Genomic DNA, 15,668 nt, shown 5'->3' on the forward strand with positions numbered 1-15,668 from the left:
CCTGTGAGTTGTGGCTCTGTCACGGAGTTGAAAGGAACATTATCCCATTTGCAATTCAGCATAAATATTTTACCGGTTAGGTGTATTGCGATTTGCCCTGCTACGAATATCGGTAGTATTTTTGTAACCTGATGGTAGGACCATATTATGTGATGCAGATCTGCTCTGCTGTTGCAAAGGGGGCAGACCTTTTAATAAAGATCTAATCTAATGGCTGAGCGATGCGGGACTTGGAAAAGTGTTTCACTTCAACCTTCGCCATGTGAATACAGCTTTTCTAGAAAGGGTGTGGTGTGCTAGCGGGTGTTTACAATTGGCTAATCTCTAATGGTCTATAACTTCTGTGCACGGGACTACCCTCTCTTTGCGCGATTCAGTAGCCGGCGATGGTTTTTGGTCTGCAGTGACGTCTTAAATGGAGAGGATAGTAGTGGTTAGTCATTTGTACCACGATTTGGTTGGCTTAAGCACGAGCGCTTGAGTGAGCCTGTCGATTCCCACGCAGGTAAGACTGGGCAGGAGTTCATATTAGCAAGATTCGTGGGTGTTTTCTACGAGTGAGGCAGCTTCAGAAGACATTCTGTCTTTCGCAAAGTTCAACATTACTTGCTTCGTGACACCGATGATGGTGTTCGCTCGCGTAGAATGTATCGCTATTTATGGCCATATCCTTGTTGTGGTTAACTACAATTCGTAGTTGTGGTTAACGTGGTTGTGGTAGTTGTGGTTCCGTAGTTGTGGTTAACTACAATTGCCATTCCGTTGAAATGATAGTGGCCGTCGTGACAGTCGGCGGCATCTACATAGGAGATCTCTCGGGAGTCAGTGTTGTGACCGAAATGTTGTGTAGTGCTCACGCTCTGCCTTCTCTTCTGTCCGCATTTAGTTTTGGATACGTAGTCTACGGCAGTGGGGATATGCGATTCCGTATTTGCAATCATGTGGGAGTTCCACTTCATGTTGCAGGACACTTTCGCGTCTGATTCCACGGAACTGAAGAATGTGTCCACCCATGTTGCTGTTGGGCATATTTTCCAAATAATCTCTTTGCAATACCTCGTCTGGTTCTACCATCGTTTGACGAACGGCTGTAGCGTTGAAACGTTCTGTGGCGGTCGCAATTGGTTATCCTATTGCTTGTTTATCCACCGTTATAATTATGCAGTAATTTTGATTTTCTCGTTATTTTTAGTTGGTCGCAAGGAATGCAGTACGTGATTTTACTATTCACAAAAGCCTGTACAAATTGCATGGGGGTGTCTTTATTCCTACTTCCGTTTTTATTCGCTACTGTAGAGGTAAGTCCCATGGTCAGGCGAGAGCTCTTTTCCAAATGAAGGATGGTCTCTTTGTAGTGACAATTGGTTTGGAATTATAGACGAAGGATTCTAATACTGTTCACAATTGGGATAATTCGGTTGCTTGTGTAGACGCCAATGCCAGGATTTGGCGCGTAATTTTGGATCCCGTAAGGGTAGGGCGGCAGCGAAGCTTGCTGCTTGCCTAGTTTGTTCATAGTATGCGCAGCTGTAGACAACGTGCAAGAAAAGCTAACGGGACTGGCGCTGCTACAACTGATTTTATTTTGGAATCGTTTCTTCGAATATATAATAAGAGCAAATGATGCGCAGAGGATGTTGTAACATGCAGTACTTAAAATTATCTATCTCATCCTTAACCCAATTTTCAACTCTTAGGGGAAAGGACCACCGATGCATCACTGATACGACCTGTGCCACATTTTAACGCGCTAGCGTTACGAGGTTCATTTTTCGATTTTGCCGCGGCTGCTAAACGTCCGCTATCGGCCGTTATCAAGTGTCCACGGAAGTACTTCATCGTTGCTAACAGGAAGCTGCAGCTCAATCAGCCAAATATGAGGGCCCGTCAAAATTCAGGAACGCCGCGAAGCGGCAATAAGATAGTGGAAAGAAGCACAGTGATACCGCGGCCGAGCGCAAAGAAACTATACGCGATTTAAGCAAGCGCCGTGCCTGCGCACTGATGTTCATTTCATACGCCGTATGTAGTGGCACGCTGAGCAGACAAGGTCGTCAGCCGAGCCCGCAACCTACGAGACCACCAAAGGGCTTCTCCTACGACCTATCATGATGCCGGAGTCAACTTTGTGCTAGCTAGCTTAAAAAGGGGGAGAATATTAACTCCCGCCGGAGTCTCATAAAGTAAGGCAAGCCTACATTGTAACCACACAAGAAATTAAACTATCCCAACAAGAAACAAAATGGAGTGTAAGCGTTTAATTACATGAACATTGAAAGAACTTTAAAATTTCCGTGGTCGTGTCGCCGCCGCAAGCCCTGTCCGGCAAACGATGAACGGTGCCACGCGGTAAATTACAAAAAAAAAAACACGGAAAAACCTGTATTCATCTAAGCAGCGAAAAATGTCGTAAAAGTACTCGGCATGGCCTTACAGAGAAGCGGCCAAAATACAGGAACTGTTTGACCATTAGCCCGCATTGTAAAACACCTCTACATGGTAAGTGGAAAAATCACATAAAAAAATGGCAAAACTTGTGCTGCTCTGATCGTGAGCCGGCTATCGTACAGCCCGCAGCCCCAGAAACTAGTTACCCGCACTGAAGAAGGCCAATTAAACAGCATCAATCAGACAGCATGTAAGAGGAGTCCTTAACATTTCTGTTCACACTATCTTAAGAAAGGTCCTTTAAATTGTGCCTTATAATACCTTTGCATAAGTCAGAGAGGCCATCCTCCGGGCAAAAACAAAATGGGCATCATTGATCTTATAAAATACAGGCAAACCTCCAGAAGGAAAGGCTGGATGCCAGGATAGATATGTTACCGATCCGGTGACTTTCCAGAAAAGCCCTCCCCGTACTGAAAAACATAGATCCGAAACTACGCGAGACAGGGGACAAGTCAAGATGAACTTATTTTGAAGAATGTTGCAAAACCATGATAAAAACCGTACACGCTGACGCTGGAACATTCGAGATAATGAAGGCAACAATTTTCGTACTACCGTATCGTGGCAATCGTTGTAATTGCATTGCCTTCCTACACACGGAAAAATAATCCTCATTTCGATACCCCAAGCGGAACTATAGAATATCTTCTGAAATATGATTGCACACGCTCAATAGGTCATTAGTTCCTTGGCTACACGCAGAATATCTAAACGCTTGAGAAACATTCTCCAATGAACAATTATAAAAGTTAACATTACATTAACACACGAACACAAGGGTCTGGTAGAGAGCGACGGAGCCGATCAACATCCACCGGAACTCGCACACTGCGCCCCCTGTTGTACATCACTGCCACACTCACCTCCCCGAAAAAATATAGATAACGTCTCCTTACGCTGCGCCTAGGAACCCCATTTTTCCCCTGCCACACGGCGATCCCAACGCTTAAGAATCACAAAATCTTCTCAGGGCACAAACCAACACATATATCCACAAATCTAAGTGGGCGAAGATATTTGCTAGGAAATGTCCGGCATTCATTTAGGGCTGTTCTAAATACAGGTAAACAACCACACTCTTCTGCAAAACCTGGCGATATCCTAGGATATGGTCATGGGTTAATAACGCAAACATTACATACGCAGATTATATCGACCCAAGACAGGCTTCCCTGACCAGCTTGTCACGCCAATATCAGCGTGAGCTGATTCTGGGGCCCTGAAATTTTGAGCACACACATCGGGTCTATCACTTCTTTATCCCCTTTTCCCAAACTTTCAATAAATCGTACTTAACAAAGACATTTCTCTCTCTGTGTTATAAAAAAACCGAAAAGTTCAGTCAGGCCACCACAATAAACACTTGAAATTCGACACTGTTGCTGTCTTTCTCGAACTGACCAACACCCCGCCGCCGAAACTTTTCACGCCCAATGTTAAGGGGAGATTGAAACGATTGGGGCTAGCCTGGATCGCGTCACTGAATTTCAGTGCTTGGAAAGCATAAGTGGTAAATGCAACAACTCCGTTACAAAATACTTCCTTGGCGCCGGAGTAACGATAGCACGTCATATATCTTAAGACCAAAATGTGGATATCGTCTGCAACTTTTTTTGATGTAATCTGCGTCCAGTAATTCTTGCGCATTTGTGTCGTCGATGCCACCAAAACTCGTGCTCTGACTTAAGTGCGGCTCAGCATTGCAAGAACCGTAATGCGCACGAAAATTCGCAGCTATTTATTTCATAAAGACGGTATTCAACACTTCTGATAAACAAACTCACTCTTTCTTTCGTCACTGGAAGCGCTGCGAAAGCTGTAGCTATCGCCAGCACCGAGCTGCACAGCCTGATTTGCTAGCCACAGCAAATGCGCCATGGATTTGTGCTTTGCTTTTATGGCATACTTTGAAAAAAAGTGGCTATCAAGTTATTTTACTGGTGCAACGGAAAGGAGGGCGTCCGACAACCACGACATTGCTGTATTGACGTTGTAGGAACCGACAGTGCCAGTCTACGCTTGGACACGTGCGTGTGTTTCTGTGCAGCGTCGAAGCAGCGTGACCTGCGTATCTTGTGGATCTGGCGTTCCAGGAAAACCTCGCGCGATTATCCTTGCGCAGCACTATATGCGGTGGCCCTGATAATTCTTTAAAATAGGTGTGTGCACCGACCCGGCGGGTTCTGTTTTCTTGCAGAGACAGCCGCTGACAGCTGCGCCGGACACCGCCGCCTCCCCCTGCGGAGAGCGAGCCACGGACGGGATCCTGCCACGCTTGGGTCTTTTGCAGGGACCCCCGGGTCTCAGAAGGCCATCTGTGGCACCGGTCTACCACCACACAGGTCGAGCCGTGGGAGCCGCTGTGGATGGCGCCCGCCTTTGCACACGGGTCCTGACGAGAGCACCGAAGACTGCAGCTGAGGGCAGCCAGCGCCGGCTGCGAACGCGCCGCCGATACTTCGGGAATGACCACCCGGTCTTGGAAGAGCATAACTGCCTAACTGCCTAGCTGCAACTGTCAAGTATCAAGCGTTGTGAGCACCCAATACACCGCTGTGTTGTTAAACCACTGCTTCAGCGTATGCTCCTTGGCGGTAGCAGCAAGGCCGAACTGCTTTTAACGTAAATGTCGAGCTCAAAGAACGCCACGACAGGGAAAGAATTTTTTGCGAAAGTTTAAAAGTTATCAGTGCGGCATAAAGCAGAAAACGTTTGGATGAGGTAGTTTGTGACTCGCCGTTCTATGTACTAGATGTGCTTGTTAAGTGCGTTCTGAAAGCATTTAAGATTCATAAAAAGCTGAAAAAAGTGTTGCAGAATCCATTTAATGCCAATTCGTCTTCCCGTGCTTGATCATTTATACAGCGTTCCGTCTGACCGATTTACGCTCTCCCATAAGATTGCTAAATTTATTGGGCTTCCGGGGCAACGCTTAGCCAAGCGCCTGGCATGTTTCTGCTGCGGACAGGCGCCGTTGCGAGTACACCCTTTTTCCTAACAAAGCTGCCATTAGAGCACACGAAGGAATCGGTAAAGAAGTGTCGATTTCTGGACCAGTGCGAACGATCTACGGGGATAACTCTGAGACACGGCGTAAAGTAAGACGGCCGTAATGAATACTTCGGTTCCTCCCTGCATCTACAATCTGATTGGTCGGCTTCAATATCAAATACTAAGGTATTTTCAACTGTGCCACGGAAACTATTTGTTTGTCTCTGCCTTTGTTATAATGACGTTGCCCTACATGCTTCCTGTACGCCCGACTCATGGTAATCCCGGCTTTTGGTACCTCCGGCAGGGCTTCGACACTTGCAGAAATTGAATACGACGACATGAACCCGGGATGAGCATGGCAGCTTTTACAATAGGAATAACGCCCAGGACCGGCACGACAGAGAAACCGGTGCTGCTGCTTTAGAGGAAAAATCAGCGCAACGTACCTGTAGTAACATTGGGAATGTGGGTGGAAGGTACATAGCACTAACTGGTGCATCGGTGGCACTTTTCACTCACAGTTTGCATGTATGGTCAGGATGACCTAGATATTCTTTATTCTACATGTTAGAAAACCTTCCGTGCATGCTCGCTCTCTTTATATATTCGACCTTACGGCCGCAGAATTCAATCAGTTGTAGTAGTGCGAATCGCGTTTGTCTCTCTTGTGTCTGATGTGTTCAACTACTTTTATTACGAATTGTAGTGCGGCAAACGATTACTCCACTTTTCAATGAGAACAATAGAATCATCGTTCTCGAATGCATCTGGTACCGTGTTCACTGCTTCCTGCAGGATGTCTTCGATGTGTCCGTCGCTGCCGCCGCCTATCCAAAGCGTTATGTCGTCGGCGTATACCGTGGTCGAAATGTTCGATTTGCTTAGTCTCTCTTGCAGATCTAAGAGAGAAACATTATAAAGAAAAATGGAGAACAAAGGTTCTTGTGGCGTACCCTTACTTCCCAGTACAAACTTTTTCGAGTTTGTGGCTGCCTACGGAAAGAGAATCGGTCGTGTTCGTGTTCGCACGTTCATCGGTGCAATATTAGATAGTTGCTGCGTATTTTACGCTATCAAATGCCTTGGTGATGTCACTACCTAGGGTTACTCTCGTGTCAAAGGAAAAAAACTTTGCCTCCATCGATTGTCTGATGTACGATCTGTAAAATATTAGCTTACGTTGAAAGCTTAGCTCTTAACCCTGTTGTAAGGCAAATGTATTGGTAGTTGTCGTCCATGTACTCGCTGATACTGTTGAGGCCGACATTTTCAAGAAGTATTTTGGTACGCGAATTTTGGGAGATAGGTCCTAAATTGTCTCGATGGAGCTTACTCTGGGTTTCTGTAACATTATTTTTGACATCTTGAAGAGGTTGAACTGGTTAAAAGGTCACGTTAGAGGATTTATTAGGATGTTAGCTGAAATGAAAACAAAGTGTCAAAAAGCTGAATCAGAGTTGCGCGCTGTCCCGAAAAATCCCGCGCGAGTAGAGACAACGTGGAAAGATTATATTACATATGAGCTAAGCTAACTTCGCTGCAGCAGCCGCGAGCGAGGAGGAAAAGAACATAGGAAATGGTAAGGGTAGACAGGAGCAGGGGTTACTAGGCAGGGACAGCTCAAACATGTCTCGACAATATTTTCAGCTAAACAAGGCAACACGCGGACTATTACTTTCTCCAGTGAGCGCTGTAGTAAAAAATAGAGCCTAATTGAGATCGTTTCGACCAGATGAATGAGGCCTTCCGCAACGGCTTCTCCATGGCGCCGTCCGCAACTACACGTAGTGGCGCACACAAGACCGGCATATCGTTTCAGAAGTTTAGCACTAATGCTGTCGTGCTCACTAAAGTAGAAGGATCGCTTGGGGGTAGCAGTTTTTTACTGAGAGTTTATGTCGTAATACTTTCAGCAGCTCAGTACGCTGCTGAATTTGATAGGTTCGCTTTGTCGGGTTACGCGGCTTTTTTTCTTGGTGAACTCCCAGTGGCATTATGTAATACTTTTCTGCAGTCCTGGCCCGTTCCCTCAAGCGTGAAAATCGAAATCGACTATAACTACGTGTAAGTGGAGGCTGGAACATCAACATCTTACAATAGAGAACAGCTTCACAGGAGCGGTCTTTATTCCTCGCATCAAGCTATTTAAGAATTTTATTACAGAGTACGAAAATTCCGTCAAAGTTTTTACATCTCAACATAGTGCAGAACACACCGGACCCAGTAGGCTTGCTGCTGGTATGACTTATAACCCACGTGTTTGCGTTTTATAGAAGAGTTGCCTAAGCAGAAAAGACCTTTGACACCTTCCTTGCGAAAGTTTTAACTTTGATTACTCTCAACAATTTAAAAAAACAATGATCTAATAACCATTGGAAATTTGTCTCCAACTGCCAAAGCGCAAATCATTCGCTTGACGAATTGCTCAGGTATTCTGCAGATATTAACGAAAATACTCAAAAGTAACATCTTGGAATAAGTTGAGACAACAACACTCGAGAGTAGGAGAGGAGAATAAACATTTATTGAGCGTAAGTGCTGATGGGAGAGGTGTTCACCATGTTAGGTTTGAAACTGTCCCCTATGTGCGCAGTTCATAACTCAAAAGCACAAGAAATTGACAGATACAGAAGTTTTTGTCTGATTTTTTTTTGTTTGAAATCCAAACCTGACAATTCAGATAAGCTATTGTCATGAAGCCAGAGACGACGCAGTTGTCTCGAATGAAAACACGTTTATTGGAGCGAACTTGTGCTCCCCTAACAACTCAAACAATACACAGGCGGCGAAGCAGCAGTCAACAAAGTGACGTGTGCGAGCGAGCGTCGATGATAGAAATGCCGTGGCGTCTGCTCTGCAGGCTTTTATCTTTCGGCGCGAGTGTTTATAGAACCGTCGATTTACATCCAGAACATTGTAGATCAGAGAAGATTATTTTGGGCTAGTGACGTTAAGACGGAACAGTTTGCTTATCTGAATGAGATAGTCCGTGCGGCATAAATATAAAGAATGCAAGACGCGCTTTGCTTGACACAGATAACAGGGCCGGGCGTGGCCGGGCAGTAAAAACAAATAAATAAACAAACAAACGCGTACATGGTTCGCGGCACTATTTAAAAATACAAAATAAAAGATTCCAACGTTATGTGCCCAGCGTTAAGCGCTTTATAAAATAATAAAAAAGAAGGAGGAAGAATAAACGTTTATTAAAACAGTCATGGTTGTGATGATGACCGCCAATTGGGGGACTTCCTTTGTCCAGGAAGGCCTGGGTGCTGGCGGTCTACAAAAAAGTCTGCTCGAAAACTGAGAATAATTGTACACTAGCAGAAGCAATTTGAGAATAGCCCATGTTCGCGACTCTGCATTATTCTTCCAAAATAGCACCCAAGATAAAAGACATAAAAGAGCAACCAACATAAAAGAGCAACCTGCTTCTTACACCCACAACAGAGAATAAAATTCAGAAGATTTCTTGCTTCTAAGCATTACGGAGTGCAAGGGAAAACGAATGTGCTAGAAAGGAAATTATTTTGCCGTATCCTACAAAAAAAAACAGAGTTTTGTCCCTCCTCCCTGCATCTTTTAAACCCCTGCAGTAACTTGAATGCAAAAAAATACTCTGAATAAAGTTCAGTTGATATAAATTGTACGCTTCGCCAAACCTGCGGCCGCTCTTGGACGTTACTGTGGTCCCTGTTGTTTTAGTTTTTATATTCGAGTCTTGTTTTTCTTTAGTGTAAAAACGTAAACGAAAGGTCTTTGCTGTGAACAGGGGGCCATTGTATCTTCTTATAGCCACTGGTAAAAGTAAAAGGCAACGTAAAAGAAAGAGATGATCACCGCATGGTACTCCGTGAACAAGCCGCCGTCTGTTGATCACTCACCTCACTATGCTAATATTTTGTTCTTGATGCGTTTTTTTTCTGTATGGAGGTTGTACACGGCTGTCTTGTAGCACCTTGATGACGTTTTTTTTTTAAATTGAAACATGAATTTAAAAGATAGGGGTGTTTCTCGCTTAAGTTATTCATATACTAAATAAGATATAGTCTGTCACTGAGGAAGATTTTGAGGAACTTTACCATGAGTCACCTTTCTCGTATAGCCAAAAGTTAAGCCTTCAATGCACATATAACGTATATGCCGTACTGGACTGTTGCGGCTTTCGTTACTGTATATACCGAAAAGTCGAGGTTACTTTAAACTATACCGTATTATGCCAACGCCAAGTTATATAAGGAAACTTGGCTTCCCCTGCTAATTTCGGTTACCCACAGTTTTTTTCCCACTGGCCCGGTGCCAGATTTTTTTTTCAACCTTGAGCCCCGTCAGCGGTTGCGCGTTTCGAACGCCTTTGACACTTGGTTGTCAGAAAATACTGCGCAACTGTTGCCTATCGCCCCTGGGGCAAACAACCAATGTTGTTGTTTACTGCACACTGGGGAGCGTTTCCCATTGTGCTCGACACGCTTGCTTTCTGTCAGCCGTCACAAAGACATACACTATGAGCTTACGGCTGTTTCCGGTACAAGGAAACAGGGAATCGTCTTTGACATGCCAGGTACGCCTTTAAAACGGGCCGCAGGCCTGTAGACTCACCACAGCGCTTTGCCGACGTTAAAACATCGCTAAGCTAGCCCAAAACATCGCACTCAGTCAATGATACAGAAACGGAGTGAGACGCAACCCTGCAGAACGCGATTGTGCGAGACGTAAGAGAAGTGTGCTTGAAGTATTTCTATTTCTTGAGTTTCTCTAGAGCTAAAAGTGGAATCTTGTTAAAGTGGAAAGACGAAGTTACTTATGCTTGAAACATAGTTTCCCGTATCGCTAGGCTCTAGCTATATCCACATTTGTAAGTATTTTGCAAGGGGAATTAGGGAACCCTCGCATTTTCGGCACCTATCAAAGAGAACAAACACAATTAGACATTTGCAAATAACCGTGCATTCTGAAGGTTTCAAGCACCGAGATATTGATCCGTAGGAAAATGTGCTATATAAAAACAGTTTTCACATGATTTTGCTGTTTTCAGATTCGTAGCCATGATTATCTGGTGCATGCTCTTCACGACGGCCTCAAGTGCCCTTCTCGTTTCTGGTAAGTCATACCCCGCGATGAACATTCTACGACACTCGCGCTTTCTAATTATTGCTACATTTATTGCTGCATTGCAACATTTATTGTCATAAGTTTTCCAGCCTTTTTTTTACCATCCAAAATGCGTGGGACCGTGTACGTGACCTGGCGTGCTGACCGCTGAGAACGCGCGTAATAAGTGTGCTCTTTGTAATGTCTGCGCAGTCGTACGGTGAAGCTGGTAGGTAGGTACGCCATTATGCGAAAGCGCTAGCGCGGAAAGGCTTGTGAAATCAGCTTCTCATACTTTGTTAAGCAATCTTCTTTTGTTTAAACACCTATTCTAAGGACGTGAGAGAGGCAAGGAAGCTTACTTCGCCTGCTTGAGTCGAGCCGTCTTCTTCTGGGCTTGCTTTTAAATGAGCGTAGTATAATAACACTTTTTTTTTTAGAGGGAAATGCAAGGCGTTTGGGCGATGGGCAGTAAGATAAGGCAATGCAGACTACTGTACTAAGATTGTTACCGCGGTGCAGGTACCAGAATTCACCCAGATACAAGTTCCGCTCTGTCAGTTTCGAAGGGAGGCAATCTTGCCATAGTTGAAATTTGCCCATGAGACTATAGTTTAGTTTACAGCAGGGCTTGTAGCCGAATTGAAACCGAAGTTACATTTCAACGATGCTATGGAATGAAAGAGTGATACCAAAAGAAGTGCTTGAGGTTAGCTTAGAAGGTGCTGGGGCACAACGTACATTCAGGGAGAATGTGTACTGAAAGCGTTTTGGGCTTGACGAGGGAGCGGCGGGTTTAGCTAGCCTTTGTGGAGGCTTCTTAAGGACAACTACGCCGGGTTACAACAGAAGAGGATGGCCGAATTAGTGTTTTTCTCGGGTGACACTGGCGCAGGGAGTCGTTTAGGAGGTAATGTAGGGGAACCAGCGGATGTCATATCTCCATTTTGTCTTTTCCTGCGGCATAAGATGCAACATTATCTTTATTTTCTTCGTGCCCGGGAACCCAGTCACTCTGAACAGATACCCCGTTGCGATGAAGTATCTCTATCAAAGCTCTTAGATCAGGCGAAAGCTGTCTGGGGCACCAGTATGTGAGATGAGGCCATCTGTTAGGCATTAAATCTGGTGTGCTTGAGAACGTCGCTGAAAGCTCCAACGGCGGTATGAGGAATACATTCAGAGTACTTCGTTCCTGAGATTTAAAATTTCCATGCAGTGGCCAATAAGACCAACTGTGTAGCCTGCAAAATTGCATCCATATATATGTGTATTTCGCGAGGTGAGCGACACCGTTTTAGCTTCTGCAGACGAAGTTTACGATGACTGGACTCATCACATGTGTCTGCGTATGGAAGTGAAGTGGGGCCAACTCCTGGGAGAACATTTATTAGGATGACACAATGCCCTTGAATGGAAAGGGCTCCTTGATTCACGCGCTTCACCGCCGTACTGCAGCGGTGGCATTGAGGAGCCCTGTCTGTAGCAGTGGAACGCGGTAAATTCAAATCGCCTTGAGCGAACTCTTGGTTTGTTTACCTTGGGATGAGCGCGACGATACAGGAACAGCATAAGAGGTGAGCGGGAAAGCAAAAGGGGGCATTTCTTTGGCAAATGTCTACAAAGACTATCGTATTTTGACATTTGCAAAGGAAGGAGCAGATACGCCGCCAATTTTTTTTTTTTTTTTTGCAGTGGGGGGGGGGGGGGGGGGAAGACTATTGAAATGCACGCCGGCCGAAATGTATGCCGCTGTGAATCAAGCTTTACGCTAACAAGCGAGCAGCGTCAATACGATGGTTGTTATTAGGTTTCTCACACGAAAAACCTGCAATGCTCCAAGTGTCTCGGTTGTTGTACGTGACCAGCACTTCCTGCCCCGCAATTCCCTACTCGCCCGATTTCTTTGTATTGCCAAGTTATGAGAAACGCTTCCGGTGATTGTGCCACTTTCGATCGTCAGATGTTATTGGGCGTCAAGAAACGCTACGGTGTCTGTGCTCCTCTTTCATTCCTGCTTGTTTGTGTCGCTAAGCTGTAGAGACGGAAGTAGCTCGAATCATGCGAAGCCTAAATTTAAATACTGTAAGGAAACTCCGCTTCGCACGAAATAATACGAACTTTTCTTAGGAAGGCCAGAATTTCAACTTTGAATAGATCGATCAGACTGCCACCATAAAAAGCTAATCATAAGCTTCAACCACAGTTTCAACATTTTCGGCAGTGTTGGGTCGACTTTCTGAAAACGTTGCGCAGGACTGCTCGCTGTGTTCGTTAACCCTGGATATTTCTGCAAAATAACTTTACCGGACCTTCTACCTACTGAAATAATAGTCGTTGCGCTGACTCCAAGGAGATTGGTGTGATGAATTTTGGGACAACCGGGAGCCGACTATATCGGCCATTTAACAGTTTTTGTTCCAAAAATTTTGTGCCTTTCAGTTCGGCAAATTATTTTTCGAGAGGACACGAAGGTGAAATCGCCCATGGGAATCTATGCTAGCATGACCGACAAACCAGTTTGCACGAACAGCTTTTGTGCGCCGCCTGTTGACTGAGTTGCCCCAACCGCCACAATTCACAATAGATGAGCTGGATTGAGCAGAGGTCGCAGTAACGCCGCAGCCTGATTCGAAAGTTTGTCTGTGGCCAAATAATTATAGTGGAAAGAAATCAAAACCTTCGGCGGTGTTACCGGGTAGCCGTAGTTGCGATTATACACGCTGGTACGCAGCTTTCACTTTAGGTTATTTTGCTAGAATTTGCCAATGCGGGCTCAACCACACACTCAATGTTTTAGGGAGCGTCTTCAACCAGGGTTTTGAAGGGGTCTGCTGCTAGAAGGAATATTTACGGACCGTAGTAACATTGTTGCGCTGTTGCCATAGTCTCCCTAATTCGTGATTCGGCCACAGACACTCATAAACTTACCTCATAGTGAAAGACTAACGAGGTAAAACAGTCGGCGTTGCGCTGCTGAGCACGAGGTCGCGGGTTCGATTCCCGGCCGCGGCGGCCGCTTTTCTGATGGAGGCGAAAAGCAAAAACGCCCGGGTGTACGAGATTTCGGCGCACGCTAAAGATCCCCAGGTGGTCAAAATTAATCCGGAGCCCTCCACTACGGCGCGCCTCATCGCCTGCGTTGCGTCGGCGCGTTAAAACCCACAATCAATCAATCAAGAGGTAAAACAGTCAGTAAAATCGAGACAAAGCTTCGTCCATGGAGTATCAGCTTGCTTCCTCCACGCATTAGATAGAATAGAGCCGGGGAAAAATGGCGAGTGCCTCAAGCTTGGTATGCATCGTTGTCCGCGGGAAAGCGAGAAAGCACATCGGAGGGTCCACTTTGTCGGCGCTACGAAGCAGGCGACGCCGGCACGCCATTCAGCTGGAGCGCAGTACGGTAGCATGTTTACGTAATCACACCAGGCGCATCAATATCATCACTACGCAACAAAGGGATGCGAAAAAGGTTTAACTTTCGAAGTTGGAAAATACATTCTGCACAGCGCTGCGGCACACATTCCCGCGGTTGATGAAATGCCAGCTAAGAGCTTTTTTTGCCAAGGAAGCTGAACGATGAGTTTGCCTTACTGATCCAAGCCATCAATACTGGTCCCTCTTTCCCGTCATGTACCATTGCCTAAGGAACTTCAATATCGTATTTCAGCAGACAAGTTGTCATTTTGATGGGGTCCATCGTTAAAATAACGGGTGTTTCGCCCTTTTTCAGGTATTCTTTACGGATGGGAGTACGTATGCATTTTAGCTTGTCGTGACATCGCTCCGGTGTCTAGCTATTTACGGAACAGCTTTCGCGCTGATGCAATGCTTCGAGGACGATGCCACAGTATTGTACTCAGGTGCAAATATTTTGGGTGGCTATTGGTACTGTCAACGTGGTTTGCACAAAGGTCCCTTTTCATTTTAAAGACTTAATCTTTTTAGTTGTCGCGAACGTTTATCTTTATGCTCCGTGGGACATGATATACACGGCGAGAATATTACAAATTTTGTATGTCCGGTGTAACCGGGCTGCTGGCACTGCACCGATGCGGTTATCTGTTACGCGCAGTTGACGTTAAAATTGGCGAGTTTATGGCATAATAGTAGCAATTTTTTCCCGAAAGAGAATGTGTTTATATGGCTGGTCGGAGTGATGGAAAGGTAATGGTTGCGACACGTTTACTGAGTCTCAAAATCCCGTGATATATATATATATATATATATATATATATATATATATAGAGAGAGAGAGAGAGAGAGAGGCGTAAAAATGGGCACAGTAAACAACATGCACAGATTGTGCATATCAGATAACAGATAAACACTACAGCGAAGAGAAAAAGGAGAGGGAAGAGAGATCAGCGGTAATAAAGAGCTGACACAAGTGTGGAAAAAATGAGGGGCAAGAAAGGGAACGCGTGGTCTCGGGCAGCTTCGCAGGCAACGGCGAAAAGTTCACCAGTAATCAGCACTGCAAGCGAGAATTACTGACGCTCGGTCGACACAACTAGGTATACACAGGTGCCCTTCCAACTGCCTGCGTTATCGAGGGAGGACCCCGCTTCCCATTTAAAGGCATCGAGTGCTCTGCTCCCCCCATCAACACAACCCCTCCCATTGTTTGGCGTTCGCCATGGTCGTTAATAGTTTGGGCTGGTTTCGCGAGCGAGAATCAGTGGCAAAGACGTTTCAGCAATTACGTTTAAAAGAGCGACTGGAGTGCCGCACAGTGCGTGGCAGAGTATAATAGAGTTCTGAGAAGAAAAATTCTGGAGGAGGACAGTCTTCTAGCCGACTAGACGAAATCACGCTGCATTCTGTGAAATGTTCGAAAGCCGGTGGTGAGAGGCTTCACGCAGAAGGGTGACATAGAAAAAATGGGAAAACATTAGATAACAATCCTGGCTACATAATGAAAGTATAATCAGTAATCCAGTAAAATTGTGGTAGACGAACCCAGAAAGATATTTAAATTTGGGGCGCTCTTTTGACAGTGCTTCTTTTTTTATACGCGTCTGCTTACAGGTCCACTGTTTTAAAACCGAAGCAGACAAAAAAGCATGCGTTTCTTATGGAACACTAAAAAGAAAGAAAATCCAAGTGAATAAAATTAACTTTGCTAT

At 45.2% G+C, this 15,668-nt stretch overlaps 1 protein-coding gene across 1 annotated transcript in view; it reads left to right on the forward strand.

Annotated features, from left to right (window-relative positions):
• The first annotated feature begins 10,029 nt into the window (after positions 1–10,029).
• The window catches only part of LOC144146936 (uncharacterized), an 8,216-nt gene continuing 2,577 nt past the window's right edge, over positions 10,030–15,668 (forward strand). The window contains exons 1-2 of the mRNA XM_077678895.1: positions 10,030–10,160; positions 10,484–10,548. The gene's annotated coding sequence lies outside the window, so the exon portion shown is untranslated. The remainder of the gene's footprint in view (positions 10,161–10,483; positions 10,549–15,668) is intronic.

The sequence above is a fragment of the Haemaphysalis longicornis genome, unplaced genomic scaffold (genome assembly GCF_048455015.1).
Source record: "Haemaphysalis longicornis isolate Haplotype H1 unplaced genomic scaffold, Haemaphysalis longicornis Haplotype H1 scaffold_7, whole genome shotgun sequence".
NCBI classification, from domain to species: domain Eukaryota; kingdom Metazoa; phylum Arthropoda; class Arachnida; order Ixodida; family Ixodidae; genus Haemaphysalis; species Haemaphysalis longicornis.